We start from the raw sequence: 26,956 nt of genomic DNA on the forward strand, positions 1-26,956 counted from the left end.
AAGATTTTCCTTTTCCATCCCCATGCTGGATTAATGGGAAAACATAGAGTCATTTTGTCTGTCTCTTATGGCAGTAGCTGAATTAAGTTTAGCTGGCCTAGAGATTTCCAGTGCTCTGCTGAACTTTATAGGAACAATTCCACACAAATGTATTTTTCCTAGGTAAAAATCATAGATGGCATGTTTTAAATGACTGTCTCCTTTCTTCCATTTGTATTAAGTGTGACCTACCTTAACTTATGCAGTATCTTGTCCCAAGGTAAAACCAAACAAAATAAAAAGAGCAAGAATGTTATCTTTCTAAAGGTCATGTCTCTTATGATTAATGTGCTGTTTTGAACACAAATATCACTTAGCAATTATAATGTGAGTGCAACCACCACATTTTTAAGAGAAAACCAGCATGCTTGTATATTTATTTAGAGTTATGCTAGCCAAAGCCATTTGGAGAATTAATGTTTCCCATCGGCATCCACACTTTATTCACAAATCAAACCGAAAAAATTGTAAAGGCTGTGAGTTCATTTGTATTTTTACATCCCAACCTGTGATTTTAACCTGACATTTCCCATCTGCCTTAGATGAGTGGCTTGCTAGCTTTTATTCCATTGTTGAAAACATGGTTAATAATGTGGAAGGTGAAAGGGGAATGCTCATAGAATAAGAATGAAGGCAGAAGGAGCTTTGTGTCTTTGGTGATTGTAATTACTTCCTTTTTTTATTATTTCCCCCCCCTCTTGTACGGCCTGAAAGGTCTGCATGGACTGTCCTGAAATGCCAACTGGCTGTCAATGTCATCCATCAAGGGTGGAGAAAGGACTCACTGTGACAGACACCTGTGCTTTGAAGGTAATTACCCTCAACCTCCTAACACTGAAGTAAGCATTGGTTATAAAGCAAGATGCTTAAGGCCAGCGTGGAATCTATGATTTTGCTTCATATTTATTTTGCAGCTGCTTTATTTACACTTTGCCATATACTGATGACATAAATTAACCTGCTTGCTCTCTTTAGAGAGCCTGAACTGGCTGTACTGATCAGAGTGGTGTTACCTGGCACAACAGCAAACTGCATCCATGTCAGTGCTCCTGATATTGGCAGTCAAAGGAACACAGGCTTGGAACTCAGGCATATGGCTCTGTCCCTGCCTCTGGGTGACCTTAGGGAAATTCTTTCTTGCCTCTCTGCTCCAGAGTCCTTTCTTCTACCTAAAGAAATCCAGTGTACCTGCAGCTGGATAGCTGCAACAAAGATACAACACATCACTTGGGGCCTGTGATTTAAAACTAGGTTTTCTTATTCTGTACTAATTTCGACTATCACAAATCTCTATTTTTTTAGTCATATATTTAAAAATCAGAAGAAGGAGACTGGGGCTGGAAGGATTAATATGTTTCCTTTGATACTAGAATTCTAGTATTTTGGACTGTGCACTGCATTTCTTGTCTCAAAGACTGCATATAAAATGCTATTTGCTGACTTCTCATCTGTATAATTAAAGCAAGCTCTATTATCAGAAGGATTCTTATGAGGCTTAGCTGCTCTCCTACATATTCACTGTTTTACACCCATTAAAAATTATCTTCTAACTTTCCCTTCTAGAGTAAATATATAGAAAAGTTAGAGAAATTGTCAATTTATAGAGGAAAAAATTAGGGAAAAATAGGGTACATTTGATTTCTTTTTTTTCCAAAATCAGTAGTTATCTAAAGAGCTATAAATTTTTCTAACTTGTTTGATCTGTGAATGCAACTAAACATTTCTAATCTCTATCAGATGATGTAAAGCTATGCTTTTTCCCTCTGCACTCTTTTGAACACATCATGGTAATGGTCTCCTTCCTCACGAGCCTTAGCAAAGAAACATGAGGGGGCCTGGCCACGTACATCCAACTGCAGATTTAATTTTGAGATTGCTTTCTTATCTTAGTGAGGAATTGCATCCTCCATTTGTAGTGGCCATTAAATATTGCACAGCTCTCTGTGAGAAGCCTGCAGCCCATGTTGCTAAACAAAGTGCCTCTGCACAACTTCAGTGTAAGAGGCACAGCTCTGCCTCTGCCTGCCCCTGCCTTTCTGAGGCACAGCCACTGCAGGAAGTACTGAACTTGTCAGTAGCACTTCTAACACGTGCAAAGTAAACAGCCAAAAACTGGTAATGCAGTCTGCTTTCATGTTAAAGCAGGATGAACAAGGTTTCTCCTATTTTGAAAACTGATCTTCCACAATAATCTGTTTATTGCCAAATGCACAGTATTTTTATGCTGCTTTCTCAATGGGGAAGGCCCAGGATGGGTTTTAAAGTAATCAGGAATACAAGAAGACTTCAATGGCACCAAGTATGCTGGATAAGCTGGAGCTTAGCAAATGGTAGAGAAGGCAAATGGCACACTCTCCTATGCTTTAAGCAGAAAAAGACCTCAGCTGGACCCAGTGATTGCTGAGATTGTCAGCCCAGCAGCTCTGGTGGCCTGGACAATCTTTTCCATATCGTTAAGAAGAAACTCTCCAAATAGCAAGATTTGTTATTATGTAAATGTGAATATTTGGGTTGATTGGAAGAAATGAGAAAAAACTTTTCCTGATGCTCTTTCATAGTTTGTTTCAGAGGTAGTTGAAACTGCCTGTAACCTTTCTGAACTCTACCTGTGCCACTTTGCTGAAAGGTGGCTGCATTGTTTGTTTGATAAGACTCCTGTAAGTGCCAAAGTAGAAGAAGCTTTCAGATGTGAGCATAATTCAATTTCTGCATGGAAAGTGCCTTGACTCTTTTTAAACTCTGCTTTAACTTCCTCAGACTGAAATTCCAGGTAGTGGTAGAAAATGCAGCTTCATATTCTCTGTCTTGTCCTCTTACAAGCTTTGTCTGATATTGTACTGGCCTGTGAGGAAAAATGGAAGGAACTGAATTTTAGCCTAAACATCTGAGAGATACAGCAAGCTTTAAATATTTTAAAAGTTTCTGCAAGGAGGAAGAGGAACAAACTGTTCTCTTCAAGTTGTGAGGAAAAATGTAATATGCTTAAACTGGAACAAAAGCAGTTTTAGGAGGAGCTTTGTAGAAAGAATGCTCCAGTAGCAAAGATAATTAAGGACTAGAATAGATTACATATAGAGGCTAGGGAAGCTGGAGGTTTTTAGAGTGGTTACAGAACCATCTGTCAGAAATGCTTTAGTTGATTTGGGGCAGGTGGATGCACCAGCTGATCCATTTGGGTCTTTCTTACTTCCCCCTAGGATTTAGCAGTAAGAACCTAAAGAAAGGGGAAGGACTACACCAAGCATCCACAGCAGGGTGACTTTCATATTCCAGTGTTGAAAATACAGCTGTAATAACAAATTTTGTCACAGGCTATGCAGCTCTAGTCAAGCAGGACAAGTATTCTCTGCCACCTTCCCATCAGGCACTTGCTGATTGCTGGATCGTTTGCTTTAAAGTAATAAGGGATTTTTTTGGAGTATTTGTTGGAGAGATGTGTGTGGGTTTGATTTACATTGAAACATTGTCAGTTTGAAAAGGATTGCCATTATGCATATTTGTATTAAGTTAAGGAATGGCATAGAAATTCTCATCTCAGATCATATGGTTTCCTTTGCTTTATATTTTGTGACCTTTGAGTAATAAAATTACCTGATGGCATAGAGGGTTAATCTAGTTTGCTCTTCCTATAATCAGCAAACTATTTTTAACTGGAGGTGAAAGGGTTAGTTAGTGTGTAATATCTGCATAAGTCACACAGTGTTAATTTAAAAAGTTAATTTATTTCATTTCACTAGAAAATATTCTGCCTCCAGGAATTATCCTTTCTGTGAAAAATGTTCTGACTGTTTTCTATTGTCTATTAACATGATGCTTTGAGGATATTTTCTATAGGAATGCTCAGACTCAGAGCTGTGCCCACCTGCACTGATATAACTAGAAAAGCAAATTGCATTATCCTCTCAGCAAGCATTTTAGTTCTTTATTGTTTTAACCTGAGTTCTTGTAAATCAGCCAGAGCAATCAGTTTTAATGACTCCTCTAAGGGAAAAACAAGCAACAATGGAAAAGCTCTGCTTTTTAAGTTCAATCCAGAAAAAACAACAAAAAAAAACCCCAAAGAAAAACAAACAACAATGGAAAAGCTCTGCTTTTTACGTTCAATCCAGAAAAAACAACAAAAAAAAACCCCAAAAAAAAACCAAAAAAAACCCCAAAAAAACACAACACAGAAGCATTGCATTTTCCCCTCATCAAAACCCCTGATAAATAACCAATTCTCCTTGCTTGCCCTGTGCTGGAGGTTGTGAGATTCCTGAGCATATGAACAGTAAAGCTGAGAAGTTGTTTTTCAGTGTTTGCTGTGAGCAGCAGTAATTCAGCAATCTGCTCAAAGGACGGCACCAACAGTAGGGCACAACATGGCCGTGGTCCAAAATAATCTGATTCTGGTCATTGCATATTTAGTGATCCCCAAATAAGTTTGCATCAATTAAGGGCTCGGTTTGTTTTCACTGAAACCCAGTGCATGACTTCTCAGCTTAATTCAGCTGAGCCTTCCCTTCTGCCAGCCATCCCTATAAAAATGTATTTCTCTGAGATGCTTTGGTTTTCTAAAGGAGAGAAAATTTGGAAAACCTTTAAGGACTGAGTATAAAACCAAGATGACTAACTGACTTTCTGATTGCCAGTCTGCTCCTTCCAATTGTGGGGAATTCCCTCAACAGTAGTGTTGCGAGCCCTAAAAAGGAATGGCCAAGCCAATGAATTGTTTCTATGTGCTAGCAATCTCTCTCTTCTCAGCAGACAGAATGTCTTGATTCGTGAATTTTTAAGATTATAAATTATAACCATAGAATCATAAAATAGTTGCAATTGGAAGGAATAACTGGAGGTAATCATCCAAGTCTTATAGATGTTCTAAAAGTAATGGGTTATAGTAACTGTATTCTAAATCTGGTAGCTTATTTAATTGTTAGATGATTGTAAGACAATGTATTTGACATTTAAGGCCAGGAGCCCTGTTGTAGGGCGAGGAGGGAAAAGTACATTAAAATGACAGCCTAAAAGCTGGAAATGAGAGGAGAATGAGAAAGGACGTGATTTAAGGACATTATTCCACCTGAGAAGTAATAAGGTACAGGGAAAATGGACTTATTCTTTCCAACCATACCAGTTCCTCTAATAATATAGTACCTACTGTGAGCAGTGGTTCCCTGTCCTGAGAGCACTGGTGTTACAACACTACTGCCTCAAAGACAGGGTTTTTAACCTTGCACTCTAACAGTGATTTCCTTGTTGAACAGCCTTATTCAGTAATAGCAGTGTGTGCTGTGTTACAGAAACAAGCTTGAGGCCCATTTCCTTTCAGACTTCACTCTCCCTGCTTCCTAAACCTTCTCTCCTGCCACAATACTCCAGGCAAGTCTCCATCTCTAGAGGGGCAGCATTTCTGCAGGTGGTGTTAATGTGTGCATGTGTTAATTGTTAAGCTGTCATCTACCTGATGACCAAAGCCTGCCTGCCTTGCTCTCAGTGGTGGCACTGCCTCGAATCTCTTACCTGTTCAAATCTGGATCTTTACAAAACCTGGAGGAACAGCAGTGGCTGGGCAGCAGTGATAAGAGGTGAATGAAAGGGCTTTCTTTCCAGAGGACATCTTACTAAATATTTTTTAAGAAAAGCATTTCCTCCTAAACATTTAATGTCTGCACTCAATCACAATTGTTATATGAAATCTGTATTCTTTGCCAATAAAATGTTTTCTATAAATCCAGAACAAATCCACTGGTGGTGGACCAAAGCAAATTCCAATGCTATAAATCAAGATCAGACAGGTTATGGAGGATAATAATTTTTTTTTCCTAAATTGCTGTTTAATTAAGATATGCAGATGCCAATGCAGGTCTCTGTGGCAATATAACAAAATTTTAAATATTAATAATTAGCTGTTTGGTGACGTTTCCTTCTTATCATACATCTCTGCATGAGCCTACTATTTATTAGCAAGGAATAAAACACCTGTACACAAAAAAAAAAAAGGTGGGTACTTCTGTATCTGTAGTGTATTTGTAATTAACATATATATATATGGAGGGTTACTGTTTTAATTAAAATCATCACAAATGAAATTATTTAGAAATTAAAAGAAGACCCTCTGAGATAAAAGGAAATGTGGGAAAATGTACAGAAAAATGTACTTATATTGAAGAGTTCTTTTCCTTATCATGGTTGTCAATACATATTTTATTTATTCATATGTTTTGTTCTTCAGAAAGGAAATGTCTGTGAGATGAGAGACTGTTTGGAAAGGAAGGGATACTTTTGTGCCCTTTGAGCTACTGAAAATGCTGTTGGGAGAGCAGCTCCCAGATCCAAGGGAGCCCAGCAAGGGAAGCATCATGGCACAGTGCAGACTGATGGAAGAGACAGGGACAGACAACCTGACAAAAGTGCAACATGTCAGAGACACTTCTCCTGGTGCATAGAGGGAACTGTGGAATCTGCTGAAACCCAGAAAATGACTGCGTCAGAACTAAACCAAGCCTAAGAGGATTTATTGACCACAACCACGGTAAGATCTTAATTTTCTAATTAAGAAATTTCTAATTTCTTATTTCTAATGCTCTTGTGCTTATTGATCGGTTTTCATTTTTAAGGTTTGCCTTCAGTTTGTACTTAGAAAATAACTCATGTTTTCTCCTGAGAGCCTTCTGCATATTTCTAGAGGGTTCAGGATGATTTCATGGTTAGATTTGGACTTTCACTGGGTCTTGTTGTGCACTGTTCTGTGGAAGTACTTTGTCAGTTCTTCCAATAACTCTTTCACCCTCCACGAAACAGCAAGCAGACTTGGCATCTGCTGTGTGCACAGCAGCAACTCCTGCTGAAGTGGTGAGTACAGTTCTAGTGAAATTATGCAAGGAGTGCTGAATTAAGATATTAATTGTCTGTTTTCTCCACTGATTGGTAGTCAGATTTTGCTCTCCTTATGTAATGATTAGAATTACAATATTTTCTTAGTATGATTGAATTGTGGATGAGCTACTTTTCACACCATTCAAGGTAGAACCAGTATACTATTTCATACTGGTTCAAAAGCCTGGGTTTTCTATAAAGAGTTCCATGAATTACCCAGTTTTTGATATCTTTATATTCTTAAATGGGCACCTGGGAAATTTTCTATGCCTTGAATGGCCAGTGAAACCTCAAAAAGTTCATGTAAAAGCAGTAGTTATTTCAGATGAGCAAGAAATTCTAACCTACCTCAATAAAAGCTACTGGCCAAATACCATAATTACAGCAAAGGTAAGTAACTAATTGTCAGTCATCTCCAGTTTCTGGTTGGCTTCATCATTAGAAGATAGGAACCTACTCTGTTCAACTGCTTTATTTTAGGAGCGCTTGATCAGCAAAACTGCATAGTAAAACTGCAAGTGCAAATTATTGACGGGATTGAAAAGAAAATTTGATTTCAAGAAATGTTTTTATTTTTGCTGTGCTGGAGCCCATTTAGATTCAATTTACACTCTGCTTCCTTCCTTTTACTTTTGTGACTACGAACAGCATCTGTGTCAAAATCCACATCATAGAACTAGGCCTGTGGAGACACTTTCTGACATGTTCCCCTGGATATGTGTTAAAAGAGGAGAGTCTCCACAGCATAACTTGAGATCAGCTAGACAGCTTCCCACTATTAAAGCTGTCATGCCACTATCCATAAAGGGATCCAGGGTTTCCCTCAGACCTCGTCTTTTTCAAAACTTCCCTCATTGTTCCACTGGTTGTTCCCTGTTTGAATGGCCTCAAGATAAAAGATACTTCCAGATGACACTCTGAACTTCTGTTTTTCTACTATGAACTTCTATTATTCTACATGTAAAGACATTTAAAGAATCCTAGCTCTAGGATATCCATAATGTCTTTCTATAGGCAAACTACTTACAATTGAGAAGATACTTGGTTTTTTGCAGTGAGATCAGCATTATGTAATATCACTAGATTTCTTACCTGGCCTGTAAAATGTATGTAATTTAACATAAAATATGGGATATAGCAGAACAAACAGAAGTGTTTAAATGGAAACAAAAAGTTTGTTATCATCAAGCCTGGCAAATAGAATTGTTTATTCGGTGTGGTGAATTATTTGGACTGAATATTGTTCATGAACATTTAATTAGACTGACAGTTTAGGTGTTGATGTTCTGCAAATCCACAGCTTGAACTAAGAGGAAAGCACACCCAGAGTGGCCTCATTGGTGTGAATACACCCACAGAAACTATGTGCTTACTGTCTCTGCTGTCTCATATAGTAGCGACTGTTTGAGATTTGAAAGGTTGATACATTTAAATGGAAAATCTTTCTTGTGAGAACTGTCTAACCTGGTCCTCAGGAGGACTAGCAAAGACTAGAAGGCTACTCAGCATGAGCTTGAGGTTGATTATGACACATATTGGCATTCTGTCTAAAAGCATGTTTGAAGTGAAACATTTTAACTGCAGTAGACTGAAATCTGTCATTGTTACCTGAGCACATGTAACAGTCTCTAGGCAGCCTTTAGAACAAAATGGTTTGGTTGCAGAAGGCATGGTTTCCTGAAAGCCAAGTTTTTCACTGGAAAAGACTGGCCAGTCCAAACAGTACTGGAAAGTACAATCCAGCCTCTCTTGAACTGCTAAGTAGTAGTTCACATTTAAGCAACAGTTCATGAATAGAAAATTATTTACGGGTCTTCTTTTTCGTTCAGTCTCTCTTGAATTAGCTATTCCACAGTCAGAAGTGGGGGGTGCGTGGCAGTCACAACTGGGATGCCCTGGAAAAAGTACTTTTCTCCTCTGAGATAGTCTTGATTTAGGTATGGTGCTTACTTACGGTGTTCCCTGTACTAGGGATTTGAGGGCCTGGATATGAGAACCATCAGACCCAGGGAATGTCTGTAGAATCTGCACTGTCAAACCCTGTTAGAAACATGGATATAGAGTTCTGTTAGGTGGGCGTGACTGAACCTGGTGGTGGCATCTGCAGCATAAAACAAATAATGGATGTTGGCATCAAGATGGCATCCTTGATACCAAGAAGGGAGCATCTCACAGAGCACACATGTGGCTTTTTCTCACTGACTGAGTAGATGGGAGTTTTGCTTGCATGTAGTATGGATGGATTTGTTAGCCTGGGTCAATATATAATTGGTAATATTTCAAGCAAGATCACTTGCTTAATAGACCAGATCTCTTCTCCAGACTGTGCAACCAGAGAAGAATTATGGCTTTCCATTAGTAGGGGAAAATATAAATATTTTGCACATAGGTGTAAGATTTTTTTAGGAGAAAAGGAATCAGAAAACTTGAGATAAGAATTTTTCACTTTCTGTTAATATGACAAAACCATGATCTATTGCTATTTATATTCACCTTGCTATTTATAAAGCAAATATTTTTTCATATTTTTATTCCTCCCTACAAATCACCTGCAGCAGTTGTTAATTGTGAAGCAACTCAGAATGTTAATAATTACAGCAGAGAGAGAGAGATAAATTCACAGGCCCTAATGCCAGCTCAAAACAGTGAATGCTTTAAATATGTCTTAGGTTTACATTTATTCAGACATGATAGATTATGGGGAAAATACAAGACCAAAGAGGTACCTTAGGAATATGCTACTCTGTGGAGGAAACATGCTACATCAGATGTGTCATACTGCTGCTATGACCTCACGTGATTTTTGTTTCCATTGCTGGTTTTTAATTTTACTATTGTAAAAGAGGAAGGTGCAGCTAATCAGAGGTGTTCAAAACCTATTTTACCTCAACAAATAAGTTTCTAACCCTGTACTCTGTACACAAGGAAATAACTATCTTCCCTTAACACCAGCTTTCTGTAACTTTCTCTTTTTGTTCTTTTTTCAATTCTATGAAATAGAGGGACTAATGTATGGACCCAGTGCTCATTCCAGTGATGTGGTAGGTAGGACCTGTCTTTGAGTGAGTGAATAGACAGGGAAAACTAATAACTGTGGAAGAGGCAGGAAAAGGGAATCTGTTGGGCTGTGTCAGGAGCTGGGTGTCTGTATCCCTAAGATCAAAGAGCTTACCAAGAGCTCATTGCAGTCTGATGATTTTAACAATTATCCACTCTTCTTCCTGAGGTATTTCTGTGGTAGTGTGGCTCTACTATTTGAGAGCAGAGTTCCTCTAAATCTAAATACATTTGCATTTTTCAAGATTCGCCTCCTGCGTTTCTCTGCCCTGAGCCAGGATTTCAATACGGCTGTGACTTCACAGCCTGGCAGCAGCACTTTGCTGTCCTGTACAACCACCACGTGTCTGTCTTGTCCTTTTGACACTATCAAGGAATCCTTTCAAGAGCTCAGCCCTGTGTGTGTGTGACCATGTTCCAAACTAGGTCCTAATCTCCTGCCACCTTCCCTCTTATCTGTTCCAACCTGGCTGAAAGATTACTCTGTTCAGCCCAGCTCAGGGCTCGGGTGCCACATTCCTGGCCCTCACCATCTCCCAGAATTCCAGCATTCACTACCAGCACAGAAAAGAGCAGTGAGGAGAAGGGAACATCTCCCATGGCATCCTGGATCTGGTGCTGCTGGTCTTCAATGTACCATGGGCAGCCATGGCCCTGCTGAGTCCAGAGCTTCTTCTGGATCTATTCATCAGACATCCCTCATGTTCCATCCTTCCTAGTTCTTTCCTGGTGACAAAAAAAAGAAAATGTGGAAACAAAAAGGAGGTCACAAATCAGGAATGCAACTGAATGAAGATGAGATTAAAGTAAAGAAGGAAAAAAGAAGAAGATAGAGTTCTTAATATTTCCTTCATGCTATGGGGCAAGGCATGGATCAGTCCTTGTGTTATCCTAACTAATTTGTCTTCCTTTAAAATACAGCCCATTTATAGAGATAAGCTTGCTTAATCACAGTGTTCTTTAGATGAAAATATATCTAGCTAAAGTGCTAATTCAGTGAGCATTTTCTTAACAGTGCCATTGTTTGAAAAAATCTGGTTTAGTCTGTGGTACAGAAAAGGTGGAGTGCCCTATGGAGATTTCCCTATTAGTATGCCAGGCAGTTGCTTATATTTCTCCATTCAGTAATCCCTGAGCTGAATCCGTAGATTTACCATAGACAAATAGAAATACTCACAATTCATGTAAATCAACTTGTGGTTGTGAATAGGATTTGTTTGCTAGCTGTTGATCACTCTCTTTCTTTACTGTTCTTTATGCTATTGCTTTCAAAATTGGTGTCATATAAAGGCAGGAAATATGTATTTTGAATGGATTCTTCACAATACGATACCACTTAAAGGCTAGATATTGTCAGAGGCAGATGTTTAATCAGAGCTTAATCAACAAACTAGAAGAATCAAAATTAGTTGATGATCAAAACAAAATATAAATGTATTCTCTAATTGATTAGAGTGGCTTGGGAGGTTCTGTAAATTAAAAGATTTTGCTCAGCTGGAATGAAAATCAACCTTTCCTCCTATTTCCAACCAGAAATAATATTTAATAGCAGCTCAACAATCTCTGCTCCTGAGGAAAAGTAGGAAGAAGATAAAAGGAATAAAAATGTCTCATAGAAAATACCTGATAATATAAAGAGTGCTACTTTGAATGTGTGAATTTGATCAGGACTGGGCTGGAGGCAGGACGATGGCAAAATTCTTGCAGTTAAGCAATTTTTTGCCATGTATTTTCTTGCCTGCCACAGAAAAACTAATCTGTTAACACTTTGTGTATTTTTTAAAGGAGGCACAGTAGCAGGAAGGTGGGGAGAGCAGCTCTCTGGGTCCAGAGGTGTTCTCCTTTGCCCTACATCTACCTTTCACTGTGTCCCATGGTAGGACTTGTCACAGAAAGTCTCATCCATGAGAAAGGATGGCCCACGTGCATGGCAAGTGTGTGACACAAGGAGGGACACTGGCCATCCTGGTGGATAAAATGTCTCTGGCAGGTGTGCAGGGTCTCAGGTGCAACTTTTCCAAAACAAAATATTTTGATTCTGAAATAATTCTGTCAGAATAATTTTGATTCTGAAATTCCAAAATATTTCAGATTTCAACTTAAATTTTTTATATGTTTAAATATGTCCAGAAAAAGAAGATTTTTGATAGACTGGTTGTAGGCCTAGAAGGGCTGAAGGTAAGAAGTGTACAAAAGATAATTATTTCAGACTGGTGATGCAGAGGGAATGTAACACACTGCATCAAGAGATCAACACATCTGAAGTCTTTCTGCATTTTTATTCCAGTTATGTTCATCTGTTTGTCAGTGCCTATGGGAAGAGAGGTGTTGACAGATCGAATCTGCACCGAGTGAATTGGCTTTGGCCTTAACATAAGTTAAACAATCCTTTAATTATTTTTAAACTATTTTAAGCAGCTTTTCCTGTTTCCCAGTTACTGCTGCTACCATAGGAAGCCTGAGAAGCCCTCCAGAATGTGGATGCCTCAACACAATCCCAGCTCAGGCAATTGAAAGGCAATTTTAAATGATGAGGTTAAAACAACACTGGCTGATGCTATCCACAAAAACCTGCACCTATCTTATTGAAATGCAGTAAAGATTTAACCATCAGATTTAGTAGTCAGATAAAAGTCACAGGGAAAGGCCTCATGGAATATTTTGTCATTAGAGAATTAAAGAATAGTATTTTCTCTGGGAAAATTAATTGTAGGCATATTTACAGATAACTTATTTCCATATTTAGTGGGATGGAGGTTATTGTTGGAGACCTTCCCCCTTGCAATTGTATTTGACATAAAATAATTATTTTTCATTTAAGAACACATCCAGTAAAATGAACATGAAAAAGCTGTCAGGCATGCAATTGTAATGGCATAGGATGAAAAGCTGGGAAGCGAAAAAGATGGCATATTGAGAGAGACATCTAATTTCTGAGTCCTGAAGTTTGTCTTGGCTGCACAGTGCACTCTTAATCATAGTAGAAGGAAGGGAGGAAGAAAAGAAATCAAATAGAATTTGCCAAACAAAAGTTTGTGCATCTCAGAAATGAGAAGCAAAGACTTACAGCGTGCATCCAGGAAACTGGCTTTTGTCCTCTGAAGGTAGGGCAGTTTCTCAAATTCTAGACTAATTCTCTGCTTCCCATATCTCAGGGGTGTATGATGACACACACACCTGCAATTCAGCAGCCCAGTAAAAGGAGTGATTTTCAGAACTGTGTAATTTTTCAAGGTGCAAGCAATGAATGCAGTACAGCAGCAGCTGCTGGGTGTGCTGCCCAGCGTGGCACATTGCAAAGTAAATCAGCTAGCCTGCTGCTTGGAAAAACTTGCCAGGAACATTGTTAGATAGAAAAATAAAAAGTAGGAGAAATTGTTTGCGAAAACATGCCATGGAGAAAATAGGAATGCTCTATTAAATGGGGGGGAAAAAAATCTACTGATGTCACATCAGAATATCCAGCAACTTTAGAATATTATTGCTCTTGTCGGTTCAGCTGCCTCCAATTAAGTATTTACCATATGTGATAATGTAAAGATTCTCAAAAATTCACTAGGCATAATTATTTTTTTGGGAGAAAAACATAGTGTTAAGTATATTTTAGATTTTCTCTTTTCTCCTTGCATCCCACCCTCTTGGCTGGAAATAGTTTTCTTCCAAATGCCTAAATCTGGATTTCCTTGCCACATGGAAGTCTAATAAATTAGCTGCCTCTGCCTAGCAACTGTAGCAACACTTCAGGGACAGTTAATGATTTACAACAACTCCAAGTAATGGAAAGAAAACCTCACATGCCAGAGAGGCTCTTACTCTATCCTTGAGAGAACTCATTTGCAGGGAAAGCTGCACCGCTGAGAATCTTTTCTAGAACTCAGATCACTCTTTCTGTTGACAGCTCAATGTTCTAGTGTGAAAAAAGGGCAACACTTGACACCCCAGCAGCCCTTTATTGCATTTGCAGCTTTGAGGTCTACTGCTACAATATTTGAAGATCGGTCACACAAAGAAAGTGGGATTTTAAAAAATATATTTATATACAAAGTTGCATAGCCACCTTAACCAAGTATATTTAGATTTATTAATTTTAAATGCCTTAATAACCATCATGGGTTTATGGTTTTCTGAGTATAAGGAAGTGGAGCAGACCTATTCTCCTACCACTTTGTCACCTCAGATGCCAAAATAGCAGTGGGGAGGTGTGCATGTACAAGCAAATGGGACAAGGCAATGACAGGAGTGGGGGCTCTAATGCACTTGGAGGCTGCATGTTTGATGCTTCTTTCCCCTCTTTACTTTGCTGCTGCCTGTGGGATGCTTTGACACTTACTGATTGTCTTCTAGGGCAAGCCTCTGTTTGAGTCCCAGCCCTCAGAGTGCCACACAAAGAAACAGTTCACTCAAAGGCTATCAGAGGGGATCACATAACTGAGAAAGAAGATTAGTGAGATGCTTTCTGACACTTACTGATTGTCTTCTAGGGCAAGCCTCTGTTTGAGTCCCAGCCCTCAGAGTGCCACACAAAGAAACAGTTCACTCAAAGGCTATCAGAGGGGATCACATAACTGAGAAAGAAGATTAATGAGATCATTTGAAATTAAGAAGCTCTTAAATAGATCTCATCAATATATCTCTCTTGAGCAGAGGTTGAAATGCTGAACTATAGGAGTCAGAAACATTTCCATTTTAATTAAGTAGGCATTAAGTAGGACATGAGGCAATACCCTAGAATTTTTTGCTACAGTCTTTGTCTTCTGAATGGGAGGGGCTTAAGGACATGAGAGGTTCATATTTTCTGACACTTGTGGGGGGATAGACTATAAGAAAATAAAGACAGTGCAGAAAGTAACCTCACCCCTAAGGAGTTGCAGCTGGGCCAATTACCAAAGATTAGGAACAGGCCTGACTTTAACAGGCCACAGCTGTGACCAGTAAGAAGAAGAGTGCTGTAAAAGAGTGGGTTGGCAGGTTGAGGAGGTTCTGGAGTCAGTTGGCAGGTTGAGGAGGTTCTGGAATCACTGCTCTGAGGAGCTGCTGGTGAGAAAACACCAAGAAGGTATGAAACTTTTGTGATAAGGAAATAACAGTATGGAACTTTTGCAATAATATAACAAACACTGACTGTACCATAGAACATCAGTCAGGGACTAGAACACCCCTGGGACAGGAGTTGAACAAATGCAAAAAACAAGAACAAGAAACCCTAAACCCAAAACAATTATGTGATTTCAAACAGCACATTCTCAAAGTTACCATAGAGCAGTTGTATAACAAGAGCCAAAAGATAATCAGTAGGATGACAAAGTCCTTCAGTATAATTGTGTCAAGAGCTTTGGAAAGGTAAGCTATGGAATCCTCAATAGGCAGCAGAAATCAAGGATATTGTGGTGGGTAAGTCAGATAAGGCTGAGTGCAGCAGGACCTGACATAGACATATCCCACACACTTTGGCTATGGCTCTTTTCATTACCATTGCTTTTTTAGTAACACTAAATTCAGCCACAGATGTTTTAAAACTGTGATTAGAAATTCTGTGCTAGGCAGAGAAAAAGGAAAAAAAGGAGCTGTATCCGCCTTGTCTTTCTCTTCTAGCTTTCATGCAGCATTCATAGGGGAGCCTCTTGAAAAAGAATCAGATTTCAGTGAAAATGCACTGTAAAAAGGCCTTGATGAATCCTGGAACTACCCTGTTGCTTTACACCAGCTAAAAAATACATGTTACTAAAAGAGAGTAATCATGATTGTATTCTGATGGCATCTTCTTTCCAAAAGGTGTCATATGTCTGTGTCCTATCTAAGAAAATAGCTGCCCTCCAAGCCTGCCAGTAGGTAAATAGCTTGTCTGGGTTGAGCAGCAAATCTCTGAGACTGTGGAATTTTCTTGTTGTGCTGTGCTTCAGGAACACTGAGAATAAAGGGCAAGGCTTTCATGACATTCCATTTGATGGTGCTTGGAAAATAATCAGTGTATGTGTGTTTATGAGTCATTAGGTGAAGCCAGTTGCAGACTTACAGAGGCTGCAGGCTGGTATTTCTGCCACAGTTTCTCTCATGGTATGAGTTAAAGTAAATTCAGTGATGTTACTAGAGCTGACAAGCTGGAGGCCTCAGCACCAAGAGGCAAAATTATTTAGAAAATAAAGGATTTAGTGGTTTAAAACTGGAAACAATATCTAATTTTAAGTTTTATCACTATGATTTAATTTGGTTCAAGCACAACAAAGATTTTCAGTAGTAATTTCTGCAGTCAAAGAACTAGTGTCCTACCAAATCCCACATCCTGGGACACTTCAAGAGAAGAGTCAGCTAAAATGGAAAAGGTGTGGGATGGGCCTTCCTGTCTGTGAGCAGTAATCTTGTAATGCTCCAAAATGTTTGTTTCAAATCCTCTAACCCACAAAATGTGGTTACTGTTGTTGTATTTCTTACCTTGCCATCCCTAATGCCACTGCCAACTATTGTTAAGGGTTTCGAAAGAAAAAAAAAACCACACAAGCCTCAGATTTTGAAACAGTTCCATCTGTATTTGGCAGTAGCCAATTTTACTTCTTCACAAATACCTTGGATTTAGACAATGTGTTTAAGTAAATAAATAGAGTCCACCTTTCCAAGAGACTTTAGAGTATGAGCAGAGGCAAATATTAAAGTGCAATAATAAAGGAGTAGGAGTAGACAAATTTGGGAAGCTTAAGAGATTAATAAAGGCAGAGGATTTTTTTGTAGCTGGAATTTATTTTAGCATTGTGACCTTTGTGGTATCACCATGGCATGCTGCAGGTCCAACAGAACTGGGAAACCTCGAGGCTCCCACTTTGCATGGCCTCTTGTGATTTGTCAAAGCTACTGGAAATCATAATTTGAGTAGTTACTGCATACAGTTTTTCCTTATCTTGAGTAAAATTCATCCTTGTGCAAAAGGCATTTGCATCACTTCTGGATTGCCAAATTTTCAGTGCTGTAGAGATCTGTGGCACTGAAAAACAGACTAGAAAGACAGGGCTGAGTATTCTGGGGTTTGTCTAGTGCATATAACCATAAAACCTTGAGCAATTATACTGTTTAGCATGGTGTTTTCACATTCTTCGTAAATTTTGTTGCAACTTGCAGAATAGTTAGTGTTCACTTACAGATTTATCTCCTGTAGTCCAGGAATTTGGTTTGGAATTTCAGCTTGCTTCTTATTTTCTTGTGGTTTTGCAAGGTTCTAATGACAGGCTGGCAATGAGAGTGTTAAAAAAATAATTTACTAAGTCTCCAAATAGAATAAAATAGGAGAAAATGAGTCAAATATCCAGCTCATTAGCTTTTGTGAAAATGAGAACTCATTACATTGTATTTTTTGTGTGCTTTTAATAATATATTTCCATATATGTTTGAGAACTATATATGAATGCTACTATATTTCTTCCTCCTTACATCACATCTGCATGACCAGGTGGACGTCTGAAGTGCAGTGAAACTTTTCACTTGTGTAGGAATTGCACTGTGTATTGAGATGGGAAGAAGAACTAGAGTGTGGTCACCACTATCCTTTAAGCATTTGAAACCTTGATTCCAACCTTGGCTTGAATTTCAAATGAAAATAAGTAAATATTTCATCTTTAAGCCTTAAGTTTTTAATGATGCCCTCAATGTAAGTATCCATCCCAATAGCTGATGTAATTGTATGGCTCTTCCTGTGTGGAGGATATCAGAGCCCCTTGCAGTGTTATTGATGATTAAGGAACAAATGTATGTCTCATACTCGCTGCATAAAAACTTCCACAACAGCAGATTTGTTCAGTCTGGGAACAGGGCACGTTTTCAGAGCAGTTAGAAAAAATGAGACCGTCGAGTCCCTGAAATGAGCTGCTGGAATCGTTGTCACAGTTCCAGGTTCAGTTTGGCACCCACCGTGGCTGCACCTGCTGATGCCATTATGTTGACAGGTACAAATCACCAGTCATGAAGGAGAAAACCATGAAACAGGCGACAACTGGTGCTGACTGCATAAAGTAATTACCAATGCCAGAGCCCGAGGCAGCAGTACCTAAAAGGAAGCAGGTGGACCACCAGGGACTGTGTGTTTTCTCCCCACCCCTCCAGTACAATAGCAGCCAAACATGCAGAGATATTTTGCAAAGTGCTTGCTAGAGAGACTCCCAGGGATGTGACAAACCCATCTCTCTCTCTTCTTTTACACACATCTTTCAAATGCCTACACGCCTTAAAGAGATTTTCCACTTGTATTTTGAAATTGAATGTATTTTGCATCTTTTATGAATGTGCTGAGTGTAAGCAGAGAAGGATGGAGTTTTTGTGTGGTGTTGAGCAGTGTGAGCTTTAGTTTTGCCATGTGTCTAATTAGGTGGCTTTTTTAGTGTGTGCTCTGCATGGGCTAATTAGAGGAGTCTGGCCTGCAGCCAGGCTATTTCTTCCTTAAAGATTTGGTTGCTCTACAGCATTGTTGGAACAGATTTGTCTTTCTGGTTCAGACTGGGAATGAATAAATACCACAGGTGGCAGAATACGAGCACAGAACGTTACCTGCCTTGTTGATAGAGACAGACTGTAAGTCCTAAATGGATGATGTTGGCACTTGTGAAAAGTCAGTCCTGTTCCTCGCTGATTATCAGAGACATTTCAGCAAAATGTCCAGCAAAGCTGCAATCACAGTAATTGCATAACAATTGCAATCACAGGTCTGTTTGGTCTTTCTCGAAGAAGAGCAGCTATTTGTTATACAGCGGGTAGGTTTTCAAATGCCCTGGCAGTGTCAGGTTTGTTAGTGAACTGTGTGCCTTGCTGAAAAACTGCCTGGAGATCAGGAATAAGGCACAGACAGAAATGAATGGCATCTATTTTAGCTGAGCTTGGCACAGCACAGAGGGGTACCCAAACAAATCCCAGCATCTTGGAGGCAAAGAGAAAGTAAGCAAGCTTTCAAAACTGAAATCTTTAGAGCTGTTTTCTCTCCTCTTGATTTTCCTGATTTCTGCTTTTACTCCCCATATGTATATCATATCTATTACCTCCCTTCTACTCACTTCACTGTAATACTAAATAAGAAATGTTACATTTTATTGTCATAGATAGTGACTATGGACACATACACACCTCAGAGCACTGTAAAATAATGGCTGAACTTGAGAAAACTCAGCAAAAAAATTATTGTTCCTTGAAAAGTGGGATTTTCACCAACTATGCAAAATGTAAAGTGACCAGAGCAGGAGAATAATGTTTTGTAACTGTTCCTCTATCAGCAGGCATATTCTGCCCTTCTTTCTTACCCTTGATCATGGTATAGCACTCTTTCTCAGTATTTCTTGCAATGGGTGATAGAATTCTTTATGCTACACATAGTCCCAGATGCTGACCTTATGAACTCTAATCCTCAGACTAGAACGGGGAATTGGTTTGCTGGAATATTTACACATTAAAAGGCAGAATCCTTACTTCAAACTATGCAGCTAAATGGAGCTCATCAATTGCAGAGAGCTGTGAGACCTGACCCTGCATCAAGTCAATAGATTGTGGTCTAGAGGTGCTGAGGCCAAGCAGGCATTGGGTGAGGAAGGATATGTGGTGGTATTACCAGCCTGCAGTAACAAAGTGCATATGAGCCCTGCACTCACATGATAATTGGAGAACTACAGAGGAAGAAAGTAATTTGGGCAGGTGAGTTTCTCAAGCAGCCCCTGGACATGTATTTCAGCTTCCCTCTTCCTCTTGTGCGAACTGGAAGTGCTGCTGCTGCCCACCTGGCAGGTGCCATCTCTCCCTTGCCTGCTGGCACTCTGGTCAGGTGTCCTGGCTGTTACCTCCCTCCTCTCCATTTCTGTCTTGTTTTAACTCTGCTTCTCATGTTTTGTGCTTGTTCTCATTTGCACTCTCAGCTGTTTTTTGGCCCTATTTATTTTTTCACCATCAACCACACTCCTCTTGAGTTATTGAAGGTAAATCAACAGGTCTAAGCCAAATATGAGTTTGGCACTTCCCTGAGGCTGGGAGCAGAGCAGCCATCTGGGCTGCAAGCCCTGCTCCAAGGCTGCAGGGCTGTGTGTGGTTTTGGGGAGAGGTGCTGTTAGAAGATGAGTGGGCAGAAGGCATCAGTTGCTGCTTTTAATTACATTCAGGGGTGCACATGGTGGAGGTCTAGAGTAAAGTTGAATTCTTTGCTGTTTTTACTCTGCATTTTTACCTCACTATTAGAGTAATTTCTTGCAAACCTGTGAGGTGCCCTGAGAAAACCTGTCCCAAACCTTGAGGGTCCTTCTCAACTTCAAATCATATATTTCAGTCGGGTGGCCTAAGGAAGAGTTGGGGTCATTGTCCTCTTTTCAGTTGGCTGTGACTAGAGAAGGAGCACGTGTAGTTGTGGCGGTGGAGAAAGTCAGTTTGGCTCAGTGGGCTTCCAGCTCTTCCCTCTGCACCCACGTGCTGGCTTCTAAAGGGACAGAGCTGCAGGAATGTGCCCTTCTCTGTGGACACAGTCAGCAGGGACATGTAAAGGACACAAGGTGACCAGAGGCAGCTTTTGTCCTGCAAAAGGGGAGGGATGGGACAGCCACGTAGTTGTCACAGGGGGTCTTTTGGTATAGAGGGAATACTCTTTCTCAGAATGTGGCAAAATATGGGGAGAACCAAGAGAGAAAGTCTATGCATTCCCAATAAAGCAGGCCCTCAGTGTTAAGCTCATGACCTCACAGACTTGTGTTGTCTTCAGTCTTGCCCAGAAAGCTGCATGGTTTCCCAGGTGGAAGTTAACTTTTCCAGGTTTCCCACACAGCACATTGAGGAAGCAGGAAAGATGCAGAAAATAATAAGGGAAATTCCTGTAGGAGTCAGAAGACCAGTCCCAAATAAAGTCAGAGAGCCACTGTAAGGCACTTAATGGGATAATTCCTGCTTCAGAGCCAAAGGGCAGCATCATTCAACATCATCCTCCTAACTTCTAGGAAAGAGAGTAGGAAAATACAGTGGTGGGTGAGAAAGCTGATTCTGTGGTGTCAGAGTGCAAGAGCCTGCAGTTAGAGCAAGAGACAAGATGGAAACAGAGCCAACAGGGACAGGAAGAGATTGTGCCAGCAGTAGGAGACGAAGCCTAACCTTGAGCAAGGTGTAGGAACACCAGCAACTTCAGCAAGAGCTAGAGCCCTACTCCTCAAGAGAAAAATGAAATGCATGCAGGTTGTCCTTGTGTTATCATGGGGGAATCTTGGCACAAAAATCTTTATGTTATTTACTACTCCAGGTCAAGGGGCTGATGCTCTTGGATAGAGCAGTTAACTGAGAGTGGTTTCTCAAGTCACTTTCTGGTTCCAGAAGGACTAAGAAGGTGATCTGTTGTATGTAGGGAAAAACACATGGTCCTCAGCCTCACTATTTAGCGTTTTGGGAGGGACACAATGCTAGTCCCAGGGAACTTCAGACACAGCTTCTACAGCTCATTATATTTTTCACATTATCACAAATTAAGGTATTTTTCAATGGCTGTTGCTTGACTCTTTGCTCAGCTTGTTTTATGAAGGAAACAGAATGAATTTAAATCTTTGAATAGGTAAAATAAGTTGTATTTCATTTTTTGCTGTTGATAATAATAATGTCTGTAATGAGTTTGGGGGTTCATCCCTAAGGAATGAAAAGCCCTTAAACCTCTCAGAAGAGAGTAAAAGCAAGGATGTGTGGAATTAAAAAAAAACAGCCTCAGAGGATAAACTGAATTATGATTCATGCTGCAACATGGATTGGAGCTTGTCTCACACAAGGAATCATCAGGAAGCAACAAGCAGTTGAGGATGAACCCAGAGCATGCCTGCAATTTTAATGACAAGAGCCAATCCTCACCAGGCCCGTTTGTTTGTTATGGTGAGCTCATTTTGGATGCTGCCACCCAAAGAGCATCATTCTCTTCCTCTGTGACTCAGGCACAAGCACGTAGGACGGTGATCTTGCACGAGGCTTAATGTTTCAGGCAATGTGTATCCTGTTTGGAGTAACATTAACAGAGCATTTTGGCACATGCAGGCACACCAACAGATTGCAAAACCACAGCGAACTCCAAGGAAAAGAAGCTGTTCCCTCAGATGGCTCTCCATCCGTTGATGTAAGCCAGCCAGCTCTTCCCCCTTGCATTTCATCCCAAGATTTGTCTGGGTTTTTTATCTGCCTCCTACTTACAGGCAAGGTGATGGAATGCTGCTGGGTATGGGAATGTTCCAGAATTGAATCCAGCTGCTCTTTAAGGGCTTCATTATCAATTGACAGCTGTATAGCTTAGCCAGAGGAAGAGCAAGGCAAGCATAGCTTCTTCTCTGCTTCTGGTTCCAGGTAGTTAACTTGTGCACATTAGTCCTGTACTCCCATTTTCTGAGACTAAGAGCAAATAATGGTCCAACACATGGAAATGCTAATGTGCCTCTGTTCCTGTGACCAGCCCTGCAAAGCCCTGTCACCCTTGCTGTGATCATGCTGGTTACAAGTTCCAACATGGCATAACCTGATTTGCTGAAGGAGGTGTGAGTGTCCCAGAACTGTGTTCTTGCACTGATCAGATTTGCCTGAGAAGAGATCACACCTTCCCTCCTTGTCTCTGCTGCAAATCCATGGCAGATTGACTGACATTAATGATCTAGGAGAGAAGGTTCTCCACATCCCTTTTCATTAATAGAGAAGGTCCTACTCTTTGTATATAAATTGCATTTCAGTGGTTTTGGAAATTCTGTAGTTTAATGAGGTGAATGTTCTTCCTAAGAATGACAGGTTTGCTACTGGTGCTGTTGATTTTTATGATGTTTTATGTCCTTGACGTTTCATAGGTTGGAATAAACTAGGCAAAGTAGAAAGCCAAAAAGCAAATAATGTTTAACATCTGTCAGGTGTTCTGTTGACACAGTGAAAAGAGAATGTGGAGTTACAGGTACTTTTTTTTTAAATGGAGGTTTACAAATTGAAATAGCCCAAGTGAAAATCTTGAGATGAAAACTAGCTTCAGCTTAATGGGTTAGGAGTAGGGCAGTGGGTATGATTCCTTCCTTCCTGCCCAAAATACTCTAGGGACACTTAAGCTTTTCTAGTGTGAGGTGTATGGCTGGGGCAACAGAGCAAGCAAGAGCCTAAAGCCTTCTTTATCCTCCCAGAAAGTGTCTGACTGAAAGGTGGCAGCCAAAACTTCTGTAATGCTCCATGGAGACATTAGCATTAAGGATGGCCTGATGTAGTAATATTTATCTTTCTCTTACAAGCAACTTTTTGTTATATTGGCTAGAATCACATCCCCAAAATCAGGAAGATCAGGAGCTGTGCTAATGAATGGTGACAGAGACTGCAGCTGAAGCCGTGGGTCTCTGCCTGCATACAGCTGGTTAAAAAAAAATAAAATCAGCCTGAGAGAGAAATATCCTTATCACCATTTCCACTGGAACTTACAAGATCCCAGAGAGCTTCTGCCCCTGGAGAATCTCCTTCCTGGAGGTGCTTGTCTTCCTTCTACCCTTGTTGTCCCTCAAAATGTGTGTGTTGAGGAGCAGCCAGGGCAGGTCTGGTGAGAGCCTCTCTGCTCTCCCAGCTGGGGAGCACTGCCTGCTTCAACTGGGGGTGTGATTTGTCTCCCATCACACCTGTGGCCAAGGTCAATAAGACCCAAGCACTCTCTCCACTCCTGGTTTTCACTGAGGAACCAAAAAAGGACTTTAACAGGGAGTATTAAACAATTTCCTGCCTGCAGGTGAGTCAGGGTTCATTGGGGTGTTCTCAGCAGGGCGCAGCAGTCCCACAGCTACTCCACAGGACAGGCCCAGTTCTGCTGGGATGCCCAGTACTGCAGGGAACTGTTGTGCAGATCCCATTTTCTATCCATGTGTTGGCCACAATAAGGATGCACCTTGGCACCAGCTCCACATTCCTTGCTGGCCAAGGCTGGCAGCTGTTACTGGGACAGATATGATAGCCTACAAGGGTGTGAGTGAGTAGCATTGGAGAAGTAGCTTTATTTCAGAAAAAGATCCATATTGAGCAACTTGACAATGCAAACTGCTTTCTCCTGGCAGAAATTCCCAGTAGCTGGGAGATCTTGGTTTTACTCAGTGATTTTTTTTTTCCTCTCTCTTTGTATTGGAGCTCATTTGTTTCTTACTGATTAAAAGAAAAAAAACTTTGGAACCAGCAGAAATGATTTACAGTTTAGTTCTTTAGAATAGGAAAATCAATCAAAATATTTTAAAAATAGAAGATAATAACTGGAGCCGCTCATCAAGATTTAGGACTAACTGCAGGCTTGATTGAGGACTCTAAAATTAGCTTTTATTTTATTTTTCATGTAAGCATGTGCAAAGCATAACTCAGTAATTATCAAACTGAAATGTCACTGAAAAATAGCTTAACTGGATCTTCGTATTAGATTAAAACAGAATGTCTTTTCCTGCTGTAAATCTCTTCAGCAAGAGCTCTCTGTCTCAGAACATGTAGCTCCTTGTTTGAGAATGTTTCCACTTCAGATATTTTGCAAGGCATAAGCCTGTATATATACTCCACTTCAGTAGGAATACTCTGATTTACACCAGGTGTTGAGTTGGGTCTACATTTATTCTTTGCTAGTCCATTTACGTTCCTCTCTCCATGGATTAAGGTCTGCTGAAAACTGGTGTCACCAATTAGCAGACTCAGTGCTGTCCTGAGCTGCCCCTTGTCCGTGTCCTCCTTGAATCTTCAGTGCTTGTGAGCAAGGGTGGAGCCAGCTGAGACATGGAACTTAAAAATGCATTTTCCTGCCCGAAGTTTTTGTGCCACTTCTTTCTGTAGCTCTCAATCATTCCAAGATTAGAAAACCATCCAAAAAAATCACTGTGTGCAGTATGGTCTGCCCCATTCCCATCCCTGCAAATTGAGGTTATTTAATGATATAAAGAACAAAGAAGCTGTGATTGTATGCAAACATGCAGTTTTAGTTTTGATTGTAAAACATTCTGCATTGCTCCCAAATTGCAATAAAAATTGAAGTCTTTATGCATCCTGATGAATAAAAACGGGTGATTTCTAAGTTAAGTAAGTTTTGCATAACACCTGACAGGCACCAAAGGGGACTCTGGAGACTGGGTCCCTGTTCCAGTTACTCATAATGCTGGGCTGTAATGAACTCACTTAGCTCTTAGCTGCTCTATTGCAAAACTGAAAATACTTAATAGATCATCTAAATGGGGCATCTGGGCATCTGTTCCAAATGTTGGTCTCCTTCCTTCCCTCTTACAAAATAATGGTACTTCTTTATTCAAATTACCTTATTTTGTACAGGGCAATGGTGTTGTCATGAGAAGAAAGCAAAAATTAATTGCCTAAAATAAAAGTAGAAGAGTGTTTCCAGTATGGCAGGGATAGGGATTTATGTAAGAGCCAAATTTGCCCTCTCTTGCTGTTTTTAAATTAATATTAAATAATACATGTATGTATGAACATTTCAGAAGGAGTTAAAGAGTTTCTTCAAATTAAATCATTGCCAAATTTGGGCTAAAATTTCTGTTCAAAAATTCCTTTAAAGCAGGAAATGCTTTAAGGTAGAAAAAGAATTAAACCTCTCATCCTGGAGGCATCCAACTAAATGTCTTCATTTCAAAGTGGTGTGGGTTTTTTTCCCAGCAGAGTTTCTTCCAGAAGCCATCTGATTAAACATTAGCAAAGCTATTCAGTCAATCAAAATACCTGGACATTATTTTTCTTTGTGGGGGGAAAAAAAATAAATCTGAAAATGTTTTCCTAGCTCTCATAATTGCATCAGGCAGAACTTTGTTATCCTCCTATGACCTCCAAGTCCTGGATGGCTCTTTCAGTTTAGTCTGAGCTTCTTCTAAATAGAAACTACCAAATCCAGGGCTGCTTCATGAACCATAAAGTACATTAGCCATCAAAAGAAATGGAAACTTTCCTCCATTTGCTGAAGAATTAATAAGCAAAGTGCAAGGATGGTTACAGTTTAAGAGGCAGGAGCACAGACCTGGTTGCCTGGAAACAGGAGGATGCCTTAGGAAAGTCACACCAGGCTTGCTTAGGAGAGCAGTTCCAACACAAACTGATGCACAACTTGTCCTTTTTACAAACATTATTTTTCTTATTGCTTTTTAGCAAGTCTTTAATAAGTTCCAAAATTAATTCAGTGTTTACCATGTATTTCAGTGTGAGGCTATATCAAGCAGTATCCAGGAGTTAGAATAGTTAGGACCCTTATCTGAATAGGGGTCCCACATCCAAACTTTGAGGAAATTATTCAGATTTCATAATTGCTCTTTTTCTTTTACTGATGATCAAACTGCTCAGGGGTGCTCAAACCTTGGTCAACCTATACAGCTAAAGCAAGAAGAACTTTGGGTGTTTTGCCAGAGCCATACATGAAGCTGGGTTCAGTTTAAAGCCTGTTGTACATCTCAGCCAAGCTTATTTAAAGCAGTGTGCCTAAAATAAGTTATATGTCTGCAGGAAAACCAATACCAAATCCTGACCAGCTGTGGGAAAACCAAAAGTAATAATTGTATTAACATTGCCAATACATTCAATTTTCAGGCATGCTTTCCATGCAACTTCATCAGCAAAACCACATAAATAATATCTCCTGTGCTAAAAAGACCTTCAGGATCCAGCATATATTATGGCTTATGAGTATGACATTATATTTAAACCACAGCTGACCTAAATTGTTCTGCCAGTTCTCACCTGTGACCTTTTCTAGGCATGTGGAGCTCTGGGGACATCCTTAACAGTCAAAGGAAAAATGGAATTTCTTTGGAATTACGCTCCTGGACTCAGCTTCACAACAGAGCCCCAGCTTTGTGCTGCGAGGACATGTGAGAAGGAAATGCAGGTGTCCCAGGTTCTGGCATCACAGCCCTTTGAATGTGATGACTAACTTGATGAAAGCATCCAGAACACTGGGTAAAAAAACAAAATTAAAATCCAACACTTTGTCTAAAATATGTCTCCCTTCAATGATTATTTATGCCCCTGGAAGTGAGCGTGGGAAATGTCTTGCCTTTCATGC

The 26,956-nt window shown here is 40.0% G+C and overlaps 1 long non-coding RNA gene across 1 annotated transcript; it reads left to right on the top strand.

The window, feature by feature from the left end:
• Window positions 1-760: 760 nt before the first annotated feature.
• LOC120507303 lies at window positions 761-26,779 on the top strand. Its single transcript, XR_005628723.1, has 3 exons — window positions 761-849; window positions 6,254-6,553; window positions 26,648-26,779. It is a non-coding gene; the product is annotated as an uncharacterized LOC120507303 (long non-coding RNA).
• The last annotated feature ends 177 nt before the right edge of the window (window positions 26,780-26,956 follow it).

Source organism: Passer montanus, unplaced genomic scaffold (genome assembly GCF_014805655.1).
Source record: "Passer montanus isolate IOZ18808 unplaced genomic scaffold, ASM1480565v1 scaffold42, whole genome shotgun sequence".
NCBI lineage: Eukaryota > Metazoa > Chordata > Aves > Passeriformes > Passeridae > Passer > Passer montanus.